The sequence below is a fragment of the Thermobia domestica genome, chromosome 5, assembly GCF_964235325.1.
Source record: "Thermobia domestica chromosome 5, izTheDome1.hap1.1, whole genome shotgun sequence".
NCBI classification, from domain to species: domain Eukaryota; kingdom Metazoa; phylum Arthropoda; class Insecta; order Zygentoma; family Lepismatidae; genus Thermobia; species Thermobia domestica.
In genome coordinates, this window is record NC_137458.1 from 316,471,761 (window position 1) to 316,485,920 (window position 14,160).

Genomic DNA, 14,160 nt, shown 5'->3' on the forward strand with positions numbered 1-14,160 from the left:
CTTATTTCCTGGCTTATTTTCGGCAAGTAATAAGTTTGTAGCATATTACCTTCTGTCTTATATTCTGAGAGTAAGAACTTTATAGTATATTACTTCCTGTCTCATATTCTGACAGTGAGAACTTTGGAGGAAGTTATTTCCTGTCTAAAAGTATGAACTATATAGCAGATTGTTTCGTATTTTATATTCTGAAAGTAAGAACTTTATAGCCACTTATTTCCTGGCTTATTTTCTGCAAGTAATAAGTTTGTAGCATATTATCTTCTGTCTTATATTCTGAGAGTAAAAACTTTATAGTATATTACTTCCTGTCTCAGAGACAAACACCGTGTGCGTGGGTTTTCTCGGGGTTCTCCCGTTTCCTCCCACTTTCTTCATTCCACCATTTTATTCATTACTCATCATCACCGTCTCCTTTAGCCTAACCGTCATAAACGTGGAATTTAAAACTCAAAAATTTCATTTCATTTCATTTCCTGTCTCATATTCTGAAAGTGAGAACTTTGGAGCAAGTTATTTCCTGTCTGAAAGTATGAACTATATAGCAGATTGTTTCGTATCTTATATTCTGAAAGTAAGAACTTTTTAGCCACTTATTTCCTGTTGTATTTTCTAAAAGTAGTAAGTTTATAGCATATTATCTTCTGTCTTATATTCTGAGAGTAATATTTTTTTTAGTCGCTTATCTCGTGTCTTATATTCTGAAAGCAAGAACATTATAGCAAATTACCTCCTACCTTATATTCTGAAAGTAAGAACTTCTTAGCCACTTAGCTCCTGTCTTATTATCTGAAAGTAAAAAGTGTAGCACATTGTCTTCTGTCTTACAAGTTATTCTGAAAGTAAGAACATCTTAGCCAGTTTCTCCTGTCTTATTTCCTAAAGGTAATGTTTGTAGCATATTATATTCTGTCTTATATTCTAAAAGTAAGACGATTTTAGCAAGTTGTCTCCTGTCTTATATTCTGAAAGTAAGATGTTTTGGCAATTTGTATTGTGTCTTAAATTATGAAAGTAGGAACTTTATAGCATATTACGTACCTCCCGTCTCGTATTCTGAAAGTAAGAACTTTGTACGAGTAAATTATCTCCTATCTCGAAAAGTAGGAACTTCGTAGCAAATTATCTCCTGTCCCTGGAAGTAGGAACTTTGTAGCAAATTATCTCCCATCTCTGAAAGTACGAAGTATTTAGCAGACTGTTTCCTGTCTTATATTCAGAAAAGTATTTAGCAGACTGTTTCCTGTCGCATATTCAGAAGAAATTGGTAGGAAGATATCTTCTATCCTACATTCTAAAAATAAAGTTCTGTAGCAAACTACCTTCTAAGACCTCTGTAGCAAATTATTGTCTACCTTATATACTGAACGTAAGAACCTCGTAGTCAGTTATCTTCTGTCTTATATACTTCATGTTCGTGTATTTGCTTGGCGTTCTCCTGTTTCCTTCCACATTCTCATTTCATAAATTCATTTCATAAATCATTTACCGTCATTAATAATCCATCTCCATTAGCCTACACTGAGAAAGATCCGTTATCCGAACAGTCGTCTATTGTACAAATATACGGAAATAATATGTTTACTACAGAAATCTGTACGGAGTATGTGTTATCCATATGCTATGTACGTACTGCTCTTTTCCTAGTTATATGTTACATCATGCTGCTCCAGGATGTCTTCCGTATATTACATACGTATATGTATGTTACATACGTCAGCTATATGTTATATACGTCCATCTGTATACAAGATCCTGACCGCCTATATACAAATCTTTCTTTTGTACGGAAAGTATGCTTATTCGGAACACTTATACGAAAAGTATTATAAAACATACGATTCCCTGTAAAGTTAGTATGTTACGTATGATCATTCGTTAAGTCCAAAAACTACAGGATTTACGTATGTAACCTATGTTTTTACGTACGCCACATACATGCTTCTTTCTCTGTGTACAGGACACAAAAGAGGGAGAGAGAGAGATAACGAGCAATGAATTAAAATAATTTTGAAAAAGAACTAATTGTTCTGTTAACAGGTTGATTGCCATGAATATCATTTTTCTGTGGGGCCATGAGCACCATATATGATGCTCATGCTTGATTTCACAAATTACTAACCTATTCAGGTTCTTGAGCATCATATATAATGCTTATTATCACAAATTACTGTGAGACCATGAGCATCACATATGGTGCTCGGCTCCCATTAGTACATTTTCGGGAGAAGCAAAATATCGCGACAAAAGTGTGACATGACTATCTATAATTGAGACAAAGGTAAGAAGAAATTTGTGGCCTCCTGGGACCAGTACCCTCAAATCACCTTGGCAGTCAACCAGTTTTAATATGTAACAATGGATAATTTGAATAATACCTAAAATAGCTTTAAAATATCCATTTTATATTACTACTTCGTGGGATACTTTCTCGCATTTGCATTTATTATCGTTATGAAATATACAAATTTCTTAGAGCCATACATTGCGAAGGGACAATCAAACATAATATAAGACCGACTAGAAGGTAAAAAAAAAAACATTCTAGTATCTTATATAAACAATAGGAAAAGACTGCTTCAAGGATGAACCCTTGAGCATGCGCCTGTTTTAACTTGTAAATGAACCAGAGTAAAAAAAAAAAGGACGCGTCCTTCATCATTTATCTTCAGTGCTCTGAAATTCGTAACACTCCATTTTGAAAAGACGATTAAGGAAACCATCCATGTTTTAACATGAGCACCTACATATAAGAATATAATTTAATCCTATTTTCATGTTGCAACCGTCGTTTAATCACTTATGCGGTAGAAAGTTAGTGAGTTGGATGAGTAATTCTTCTGCAGTAGATAACGTGTCAAGAGAATTTGTTTCAAGGAAACTCCTCGCTCCAACATCTGCAATGATGTATCGTCTCCTTGTGCGTGATCGAACAAAGGAATAAATTCTTCGAAGGAAAGCGAGAAAATCCCGTCAATATCCTACTTTTCGCCTTGCTACAGAAGAAGAAACAACCCAAAGACTTCCAGAAAATGGAGCAACGATATTTTTATGATGCGCATATTTAGAATTTCAAATTAGGATTATAAATCGTGAGGTTGGCCAGTGGCCTGAATACAATTTTTAATAATCACCATTGGAAGAGAAGACGTTATGCTTCTTCCTCAGTGCTGGTGTCTTGCGAGTCAACTGTGGGTGTGAAAGACCAGCCATCGCAACAAAGATAAGACAGTGAGCCTCATAGAAAAAAAAATCGTTAGCATTCTTCTTAATTAACCCAAAATGTATAGCGTGTATTGGATTCATGCGTTCATACAGAACAGATTAGGTAAGCATGTAATTTCTTTGGTCCTCAATTAGTTCAAGTATTGCATCTTTCTTTACACTACATTTTATTTGTACAGGGGTCATCAGCAAATATAGCGTATAGTTCACGAAATTGTGTACTTTCTGCACTTCTCTTAGAAGAGTCACACCATTAGATACACATATTCTAAAGGTAGTTGGCTGAATTTAAAGTGTATATTTAAAATTTAAAAAAATAAGAAATAATATTAGAAATTTAAGGCAATGTTAGATTATTTTATAAATTCTATAATTACCATTCTTTTTCAAATGGTGTCTCATTAGGAATACGTCATTACATCATAGAATATCACAATTAACTTAAGAATGTATTGGTCAACAATGGAAAAGATTTTAAAAATTAGACACTACGTATAGCAGGATTTTTACAACTAGTACTAACTACAGTTCCAGGGCCGGCTATACCATATGTGTAACACATGCATTTGCACAGTGCGGAAAAATCTGTCATAACTATATTGTTTAAAATAAATATTTCTTATTGGTAACAAATTCCATGATGATGGTAGTTAAATTTGCTAAGCTGACCTATTTGAATACTACATTCATAAATTATGTTTAGGTCGTATTAATTTAAGGTTACATCGATAGTACTAAAGCTAACGGTCAAATAAATCCCAGCATGAATTGCTTGATTGTTGTCAAATACAAGAACTCAATTCTCAAACAGTACCGAACACCTGTTCCATTTAGTTAGTTATCACAATCTTGATATGCAATCTAGTCTTGTCTTTGTCACAAACAAGTTCCTTATCATTGAAAGTAGAAACAAGTTTTTATTTTTTAGTATTCTAACAGATGTAGAAGGAAAATCAAGAAATAAATATAAAAGAGCTAGTTGGACTGAAATTGCAAACTGATATATTGAGATTGAAGCTCGATATTGAATTCTATAAAAAGGATTTACCATCTTTCTCCTGTAGGTGTATTTGCTTTATCTTTCACTAACACAATAGATTATTATTTTTTAAAAAAATAACAAATAAGAACGGGATTGTATTTGTAGTGTTTTGGTCTTTCTGAGCGCGAATGCATTTTTTCTACACTTCGCAGTTTATGATGGGGTAGCATACCTTGAACTACCTGTCCCGTAGTAAAATCGCGGCTTTTAAGATTTTTTTTCTGAAGAAAAGAGGGCGGCAAATAATGCCGTTGCATGGGGCGGCAAATTGCCTGGGGCCGGTTCTGTACAGTTGTAAGGTATCACTAGGTTCTAATTTTCGTATTTTAAAATTATCAATTATATTATACTTTAATAGTATTATGTTCTATTTATCTAACATCAGTTTTTATATTTTATTCTAATATTATATATTATTTTTAATTTTCGAATTTTCTATTATATTCTATTTCCTAAATTGATCAATTTTGTTCTATTTATTTTTATTTATATATTTTGTGCACTATTTTCATTGATATTTTTCTCACACTCTCTGTTATGTTTAATTTTAATTTTACATTTTATAAACAGTACTCATTATATTTTATTTTAATATTATCCACGGTCAGGAGCGCGCCCAGAAATTTTTGTTCAGGGGGGTCTAAACTTTAAGGGGGGTCCAATACTACAAGCCATTACGTCTATGTAGGACTGAACGGCTATTATTTTGTACCCGAAAAAACAATAAATAATTGTAAAACACTACCACCTATATTTTCAGAAAAAAATATACAAATAGTTGTTTTCTAAGAGAAAGAGTACAGATGAAGTGTTTAAGATCAAATTTTCATGCTACATCAATCATTTCCCTGTTAAGCAAGTATAATTTTATTGGGAAGGTTTACAAATGTATGTTGAGTTAGAAAGTTTTGGTGGGGGATGCGGACCCGCTGGACCTTCCCATGGTTGCACCTCTATCCACGATATATTATTATTTAAAAAAATAAAATTGAAATACAAGTTCAGTGAACAATCTTATGTATTACTTTATTCTCCTTTACTAATAGAATTATAGTTACTTACACATTATTTTGTTTGTGTGGAATATATATTTCATTAATAATATGGTTACAAATCAACAGTGGAAATATTCAGTGTCAAGTTTCGTTTACTTGTTGGGTATTAGCAAGGTTCGAAGTTCCACTTCAACCCAATACGGTGCTCACTTTCTTTCAAATTAAAATTTACTTTCTCCACATGATACAAACATGAACATATAAATGAAGTACTAAAGTTTAACACACACAACCTTGCCCTTTAAAAAGAAAACCTCTTAAGAAACATGAAAGTGTGATTGGGCCCATTTCAGTAAATTGTATAATATTAAATCCATAGAAATTATACATTTTTCGTAATACTTTGTTATATCAAATATTATCCCTTCAATTTAACTATTGAACCATGGAATAGGCTCGTTGTACCATTTCCAAAAGTAAACCGACAGGCAAAAGCCAATTTTCGAAAAATCGAAACTTAAAGTTTTACTTCTGTTAAAAAAAATATACGCAATACTTGGAAGTGTAACTTTGTTTCTATGTTATTTTACAAATATTGAACTCTTTAATTCCAATAAATATAAAGTGTACAGCAACAGAATAGAGTGGAAAATACAATAATAGTAATACGATTCGTGACAGTTCACCATGGCATAAGATTTCTGCATTTGGTATGCCATACATACACTTACAGTATTGTATTTTGTACAAGCTACAAAAGACTTTTAAAAAATAATCATGTGTAGTAACAGAAAAAATAAAATGAAGTGCCTTCGGTTTGTTTTGCAAAATATTTTAATATTTGTTTTTCATTAATGAAGCAAAATCCCATGATCGTCATTCAAGGTTGTCTTGCGACTCTGTATCACTATATTCAGGCGTCATTTACTTGTAGATTGTTATAATGTGTGGTAGATGGGTGGAACAGATTGCAGTAGGTTTTGAAAATCTTTAAAGTTCTCAGTAGTCAATCTTCTACCTTGGGAATACAGGACATGTAGTGCAAGGTTTCCAAAATTTGTTGGTCGTACTCTCAGTCTTAAGGACCTATCCGGTTTGTCATAAGCACCAGACTGTGTCACATGATCAGGTCAAAAGTCACGTTGCCTGCTAAATCGAGTCTGGAGATTTCAAATCAAGATGTGGGATATTTCAAGTACGTAACCTCCTTGTGAGGCACCCTGAGTAATTCGAAGAAGATACATATACTTTATCATTATTATTGATTCTCAAACAACTATACTTTTGACAAGTTCTATCCATATTTACCCTAAGTGCTATACATCGTGTCTAAACTCTTCACTATGTCTTTGCAATAAGCTTTCTATTAGCCATCTCCTTATTACAGTTTTTGAGACATGTGGACGACTTCATTTTTTCACTGATTTTTCATTGACTTGACTCTTCCATGTTACATGATTTTTTTGACTATGTTGCATCCACTTTAGGACAATTTCTTTTTTGAATGTAGAATCTGCATAGTCTGTTCTATATTTAGTCTAATTTTCAGCCATCTCCCTCTTTTGGTTTTTGAGATAAGTTGAAGGAATTATTTGCTTTTCATTGACTTTCCATTGACATTAATGTTAATGTTTCATGCTTTCTGACTATGCTCCATCCATTTTTGGACAATTTGCTTTAGGAGTATAGAATATATGTAGTCTCTTTTACATTAGAGCTGAATCTCAGCCATCTCTCCCAAAGTCTATTCACATCATTGAAACCGGATATGCTCTTTACAGACATAGATGTTTCCACATTAATACATGTGTACTTCAACTCAATGTGGAGGATGGATTTATTCGCTATTTTTAGTTATGAAGTTAATTTGTATTCTACCTACATTTCGAATTTCATACGAAGCCATTCTCCAATTTTGTTGCTTTTTCTGTTCATCATGTGTGCTGCAAGTAGGACTGTACTTTTGAACTCTTCGCTTTCCATTCTTTCAAGTTTGTTTTTTCTTTATTCTTGCATTCGAAATTATTTTATACCATTGACTGCGATGGAAGACTTCAGAGTGATATTTCGATTTTTGTTCTATGTTAGCAAAATCACTGCCATTGAGAAAATAAGACTGTCCTATTTCCGCAAACTTGTAACACATCTCTTTGATCTGTAGCGTAGAATTTTCTACAACATACAGCCACAGTACAGCCATTTTGATATTGCGATGTTGGCTATCACATGACTCCGATCAATCCACAATCTTCTGTTTCGTGTCATGTGCTTGTAAGTATTTTAACACACATGATGCTACCTCTTGTGTACCTTTTGATGCTAGTAAGAGACATCCCAGACATGCATCGTACCAGTTTGTGAAGCAAAATCACGAGCCCCAAAACTATACGGTGAAAGTTATCGTTTATAAACAACGATACCAGTTGTTAATCTAAATAATTGCATGACTTTCTGAAGATAAAAGAAAATCACAAGAGGTCCATTTTCGGTTTTACTAACAAGGGAACCTTCCGAAAATGATAGTTGCAGTGAAAGATGTGACCTATGCCAATTGAAAGAGCTGTAACAGATATGAGCGTGCCCAAAAAAATAGCTGCCCATAGCAGTAGGTTCAGGAAATATAAGGGGTGGAAGTTCGGGAAACAGCAAGGTTGGACAAAGGGGGAAAAGTGCAAATTCCGCAAAAAAAGGGGGGCACGGCAAAATACAATGTTGACAAGTGATGTATAGAAAGTGACTTGCCACAATAGGGAACAAATGAAGGCCACCAGTGGGGTTAACAGTGTTGCCAACTGCAATGAAAAGTACATTTTTTGCAAAGAGCACTACATGACGTGAGTGCAATATTCAGTGTCAACCTGTCATGTAAAACATAAGATATGACGTGTATAATTAGTGGTATAATCTAACAAAAGAAAATTAAAAAAACAGAAGTACGGAAAAGAGGGAGTTGGCCATAATGCGCCACATTTGATCACAAGCTGTACATATTAGAATGAACAAAACAAGAAAGCACCAACTATGCAGGAAATCGACGTACCTAGAGTCGAAAAGAGAAACGAGTTCCAAAGTTGGCAACACTGGTCATGGAAATCCAGACAATTCTAATATAGTTAGGCCACTCGCTTCACAAAAAGAAAATTCCGGAAGAGGCATCACTCGGAATACATCAATGCTGGAGTGATTGAGGCAATGTCAAGTCGGGGAACATGAAATGGTTGGGTTTAGCCAACAACCGATAATAGAAGTAGTGAACATTATGTCATGGTTGGGTAATATTTGGGAATATACAGGGTGTCCCACCAAACTTTGTGACCTGAAAGATTTGAGAAACGAGCAAAAATGAGACGGATCCAGTTGTGCAGGAATGTACCAATGTGAGGGGGTGATAAAAGTCTGTAAGAAGCAAGTGCCCGCAGGATCCCCATCATAGGGCCCCAGGAGCCAACTTCAAACTTTCAAATGGCAACAGGGACCGAGTGGTATCTCTTTCGATAGATCATGGAATGTGCAACAATACCTATAGGAAACATTTGCTATATGAAGCATGGTTTTCCAAATGGCCGCCACAAATATATGTTGTGTCTTAACATGGCATCGAACATTGTGATCTCAAATTGCTGCGAAGCGAAAAGAGATGTTGCATATCCAATTGCACAGGAATGTACTCATATCGAGGGTCAAGAAAAGTTTGTAAGAAGTAAGTCCCCCAGGGCCCCCATCATAAGGCTCGAGGGGTCAAACGCAACATTTCAGATGGGAACATGGGGCGGATGATATTTCTTTGGATATATGCAACACCGCCTATAAGAAACATTTGCTATATGAAGCACGGGTTTCCAAATAGCCGCCAAAAATGCACGTTGTTCTTGTCACCGAACAAATATTTTTGGCGGCCATTTTGACTTTTTGTCAACTCTTCCGAATATTAAGACCTTCCCAAATACAACCGCAATCATACGGAAGAGTGATTTAAGCGTGTTTTATGCCAACGTGTTTTGGCCAAGTTTGCAGAAAGAAACCTAACTGATGTTGTGCTACTTGTTGATTCTTGGACAGCGAACAAAGACACCAACTTGCTCTACGAGCATGTACCATCCGGAGTGAATTTCAGAGTTGAGCTGATCCCTCCTGGTTATAAGGGTCTGATACAACCACTTGATGTCTATTTTTTAGGCCATACAAGGACTTTGTGTGCTACGTTACAGAGCTTGTGTTATCAGATACTCACTTTAACATTTGGTCCCGCGAGAATTCTCTGAAACTTCAATCCTTAACCAATTACCAGTTTACGGCATGTTTATTCAAGCCTTTGATTATGTATGCTTTCTACAGGTGTGGATATGTGATAGAAAGACCACCAAAGATTCCGACACCTCTAGAATACTGTTTCGAGACATTCACAGGCGATCATTGTACCATGTGAGACGGATTGGCAGTATTCCGCTGTGCTCACTGCAAATGTATCTTCTGTTTGGACCATTGTCTCATCGAACAATGGCACGTACAATGTTGACGAGCATGCACAAATGATGCGAAGGCTAATGCCTGTTGCCGGAATTTTCTTTTTGTGAAGCGAGTGGCCTAACTATATTAGAATTGTATGGATTTTCTTGGCCAGTGTTGCCAACTTTAGAACTCGTTTTTCTTTTCGATTCTAGGTACGTAGGTTTCCTCCATAGTTGGTGCTTTCTTGTTTTGTTCATACTAATATGTATAGCTCGTGTTAAAATGTGGCGCATTATGGCTAACTCGTCTTTTTGGTATTTTTCGTACTTCTGTTTTTCTATTTCTTTTGTTAGATTGTACCACTGATTATACATGTGATATCTTATGTTCTGCATGACAGGTTGACACTGAATATTGCACTCACTTCATATAGTGCTCTTTGCAAAACATGTACTTTTCATTGCAGTTGGCAACACTGTTAACCCCACTGGTGGCCTTCATTTGTTCCCTATTGTGGCAAGTCTCTTTCTATACATCACTTGTCAGAATTATATTTTGCCGTGCCTTTTTTTTTTTTTTTTTTTTTTTGCGGAATTTGCCCTTTTCCCCCCTTGTCCAACCTTGCTGTTTCCCGAAATTCCACTCCTTATATTTCTTGAACCTATTGCTATGGGCAGCTAATATTTTGGGAATGCTCATCTCTGTTACAGCTCTTTCAATTGGCATAGGTCACATCTTTCACTGCAACTATCATTTTCGGAAGGTTCCCTTGTAAGATCATCATCGGATTGCAGATCACTGCGGGCTAAATCTACCTTTCTGAGACGAAGTTTTTGTTACTGATGCAATTCGTCACATTCTTTAAGATTCTTTGCAGATTCAGCTTTACTTACCTGTATTTTTAACCTGTCATATGTGTAACATGTGTCTTTGCTAGGTGGCGTAAAACATATTGGAATGTCTTCTAAAAATCTTTCCGTACAAGGACTGACTTTGGTAACATCTTAGGTAAATTGTTTGCTTATACGTGTTTAACGTACAGTCTATACGTTACACTAAGGTTAGCCTGACACACTAAAATAATACAAAACTTATAATTATTCTTTTTCTTGTTTTTCGTAAACGAAAGGATATAATGAAATGCAACCTACCACATTCATAGATAATGTTATTCAACAACAGAAAATATGAACCTGAAGGATTTTCAGTGTTGCCGTCCATAGAAATTACAGTGTTGCCTGAATAACAATTCCCCAAAAATCTAAGTTAAGGCAGCGATTAGAGGAACGAACTTAACTGCATTTGATTACGTATCATGTTGTTTTGGTATCTTGTAAACTACTTTTTAAATAACATTAGTATTTAATTTTAATTACTGTATGTTAAAACTATTTTGTTTATTACAAACTAAATACAACAGTCATTTAAAAAGTAGTTAATATTACGGACTGTCAAATATTACGGACTTTTCTTAAAAATACGGTAAATCATTGGCGTTTCTGGTTGCCAATGAATCCACCATATAAAATGACCACTGAATTTTTAACCGTGTAGCTCCAGGTTTTAGAGCTGGCCATATATTTGAAATATAAAATTGGCCATTTAGGCCGCCATGTTAGTTCCCCAGCTTGGAAATTATTATTATTTTGACAACTTACAGTACTTTCTTAATCTGTACTGTAAGTTGTCGTACAGGAGAATGACAACTTACTAGAGCTCTAAAGCTAATCATACAGGAGAAACCTGACTCAATGAGGAAGATGATCATAAAAACTAGGTGGAAAGCCTATCATACAGGTGAAACCTAGACCTATGAAGATGATGATAAACATACGAGAAAGGCTAAGTATGATAAAAGGAACGAGGATGAAACAATTGAAGACTAGAGTAAACTAAACTTGAGTCGAGAATAGAATAGAATAGGAAAATTAGAAGATAAACAAATATTAGGTAGTTAGGAGTTTATATTTTAAAAAATTCTTTTTTTTCTTTGTTGATTTTGTCTAAATTTATCTTTTGTTGTTTCTTAGTGTTGTGGTTTCGACCATTTTTCCTATCCCTCGTCCCTGTCCACCCTTGTCCAAATAGAAAAACAAATGAATGATGAAAATATAATAAAGCAAAGAAGATTGCAATGATGATAGCCCTGTTTCGGTTAAACTTTCAGGTGCCGAAACTGAAAGGCGCGATCTGAGCAAAAAAAAAAAAAAAAAAAAAAAAAAAGTACTTTCTTAATGTTACTCAATATACATGCCAAAACTCATCACTTTAGTAATTTCTTCTAATTGTTCGGAAAATTTAGCCTGTCTCAACTACTCTATTTTCCCTTGATATCACTTATACTTACAACTGCCCATTTGGACACAGAGCCTTACAGTGTTTCACACACGGGTACGGCATAAGTATGTACGATTGACTGACTGTCGTCGACGTCCCAAAGCTCTACGTTCCCAACTTTATCTCCTATAGCAATTGGTGTAACCCATTGTCGCATGTTCAGACCATGCACACACCTATCTACCTAAACACCAATACTGTTATCTGAACTGTTTTGTTTATAAGCAGTAGTTCCACGGGACGAGTTGAAAGTCTGACATCACAAACTGTGCACAAGTCTGCTCTTCCAGATCTGTTTATGCCTGCTTACCACAAATCAATTAACACCTTGATAGTTAAGTAAGCCTCAATGTTCCATTGTCTAGTTCAGAAAGTACACTGATGTCCAAAATTATTGTCGCATGTCTACAAATATAATTTTGTAGGAATATAATTTGATAACGAATTCGCCCGGTATTTCTTATAATGTTAGTATGTGTATAATCGGCAAAGACATGTATGTGGCAAATTTCATGTCAAAAGAGCAGTAAATAGGGACAATAGAACGAAAATAAATCTTTCTATTCCATTTAGCAGCATTTTGTTTTACTCATTCTAATTTTCGTATTTATAATTCTTTTACTATGAAATTTACCACAAATATACATTTTCCGATTATACACATAGTATCAGTATTAAAAGTATTCTACAAAATCATTATGAAATTATATTCTTACGAGAAGTCAGTTATAGATATGCGACAATTATTTTGGACATGAGTGTACAAGTCGCAGATTCGAGCTTCGTCCTCGACATCGATTTATTTCTGTGTATATATTTTCTTTATTATGTTGATATCATTTCATTAGGCAAACTAGTGATGCTTATAAAATGGAAAAGAGATAAGGAGTAATGGCATAGGCAGTTGATGGATTTAGTATTACGGCATTCACCTGGTGAGACTGAGGGTGGACATTGGCGCATTTTCTGTTCAGTTCATGTCTTGTCTTCTCATTCTACATTATTTAACTTCTTCTGCATTGGCCGCAACAGCAAGCAAAGGCTCCGTCCCATTAACACCTGATTGACAGGCAATACTTCTCTAGACTTGTAGGGCCCAGTATTTCTGATTTTGAACGCTTGCGAAACGAATGCTTCCACGCGTTCTTTTCTATTCCCATTACCTACTCCTACAGCAAATTTGGTGCAATTATCTTTGAGTGACATTACACACTTTCCTCCTTAGCTTGTTTTTCGAAACAAATACTGTATGCTCTGAACAAACAAAGAAGAGAAAAAGTGGAAAGTAAAAATAGAAATGTAAATTTACTGTGGCAAACAAAAGGGCAAGCGGAAAATCTTGGATATAAAAAGAGATCACGCACTGATGTAAGGAAAGTTGCCTGTGAAAGCCAGAATCAAAATTGGAAGGATAAAAAAAGATTCCTCATCGATTCGGTTGCGAAAGAGCATTCGGTAATTCGGATGCCTCATTTAAATTATACAGGGTCCGGCAAGGAAATGTGGTATTTTTGAAAAGTCTCTTACACTTATTTTTGAAAGAATTTAAAATTTATTGTTATTACCGAACAATTGTACATTGGTATTTGAGATTACGTATTCATCATCATGGCGAAAGAAGCCTTTAGGAGGAAGAAAAGACTATTTTGTGGGACCTTGAAAAAAGACTGATAAAATGCTTTGTGTGGAGTATTGTACTGTATGGGCCAGAAACATGAACATTACAATAAAATTATGAAAACCGACTGGAAGCGTTCGAAGCGTGGATGTGGAAAACAGTGAAGAGAATTAGTTGGTTCAAGCTTAAAACGAATGAAAGAGTATTAGAAATGGTGGAAGAGAGAGAACACTTTTAGATATTATTAAGAAGAGGAAGAGAAACTGGTTGAGACATTTATTAAGAAGGAATTGTATCATGAGAGACGTGCTAGAGGATATAGTGGCAGGAAAGAGAGGGAGGGGGCGTAGGAGACTATAATTAATGGACGATATCAAAACAGAAAAATCGTACGTGAGGACGAAAAGGTTAGCTGAAGAACATGGAAGCTTCTCAGCTGTAGCAACTGAGCAGCCAGTAATGCCAGAATACCTATGATGATGATGATGATGTAT

The 14,160-nt window shown here is 35.1% G+C and overlaps 1 protein-coding gene across 1 annotated transcript in view; it reads left to right on the forward strand.

The window, feature by feature from the left end:
• The window catches only part of Rsph3 (Radial spoke head protein 3), a 349,537-nt gene that overhangs the window by 281,100 nt on the left and 54,277 nt on the right, over window positions 1–14,160 (forward strand). The window lies entirely within an intron of this gene.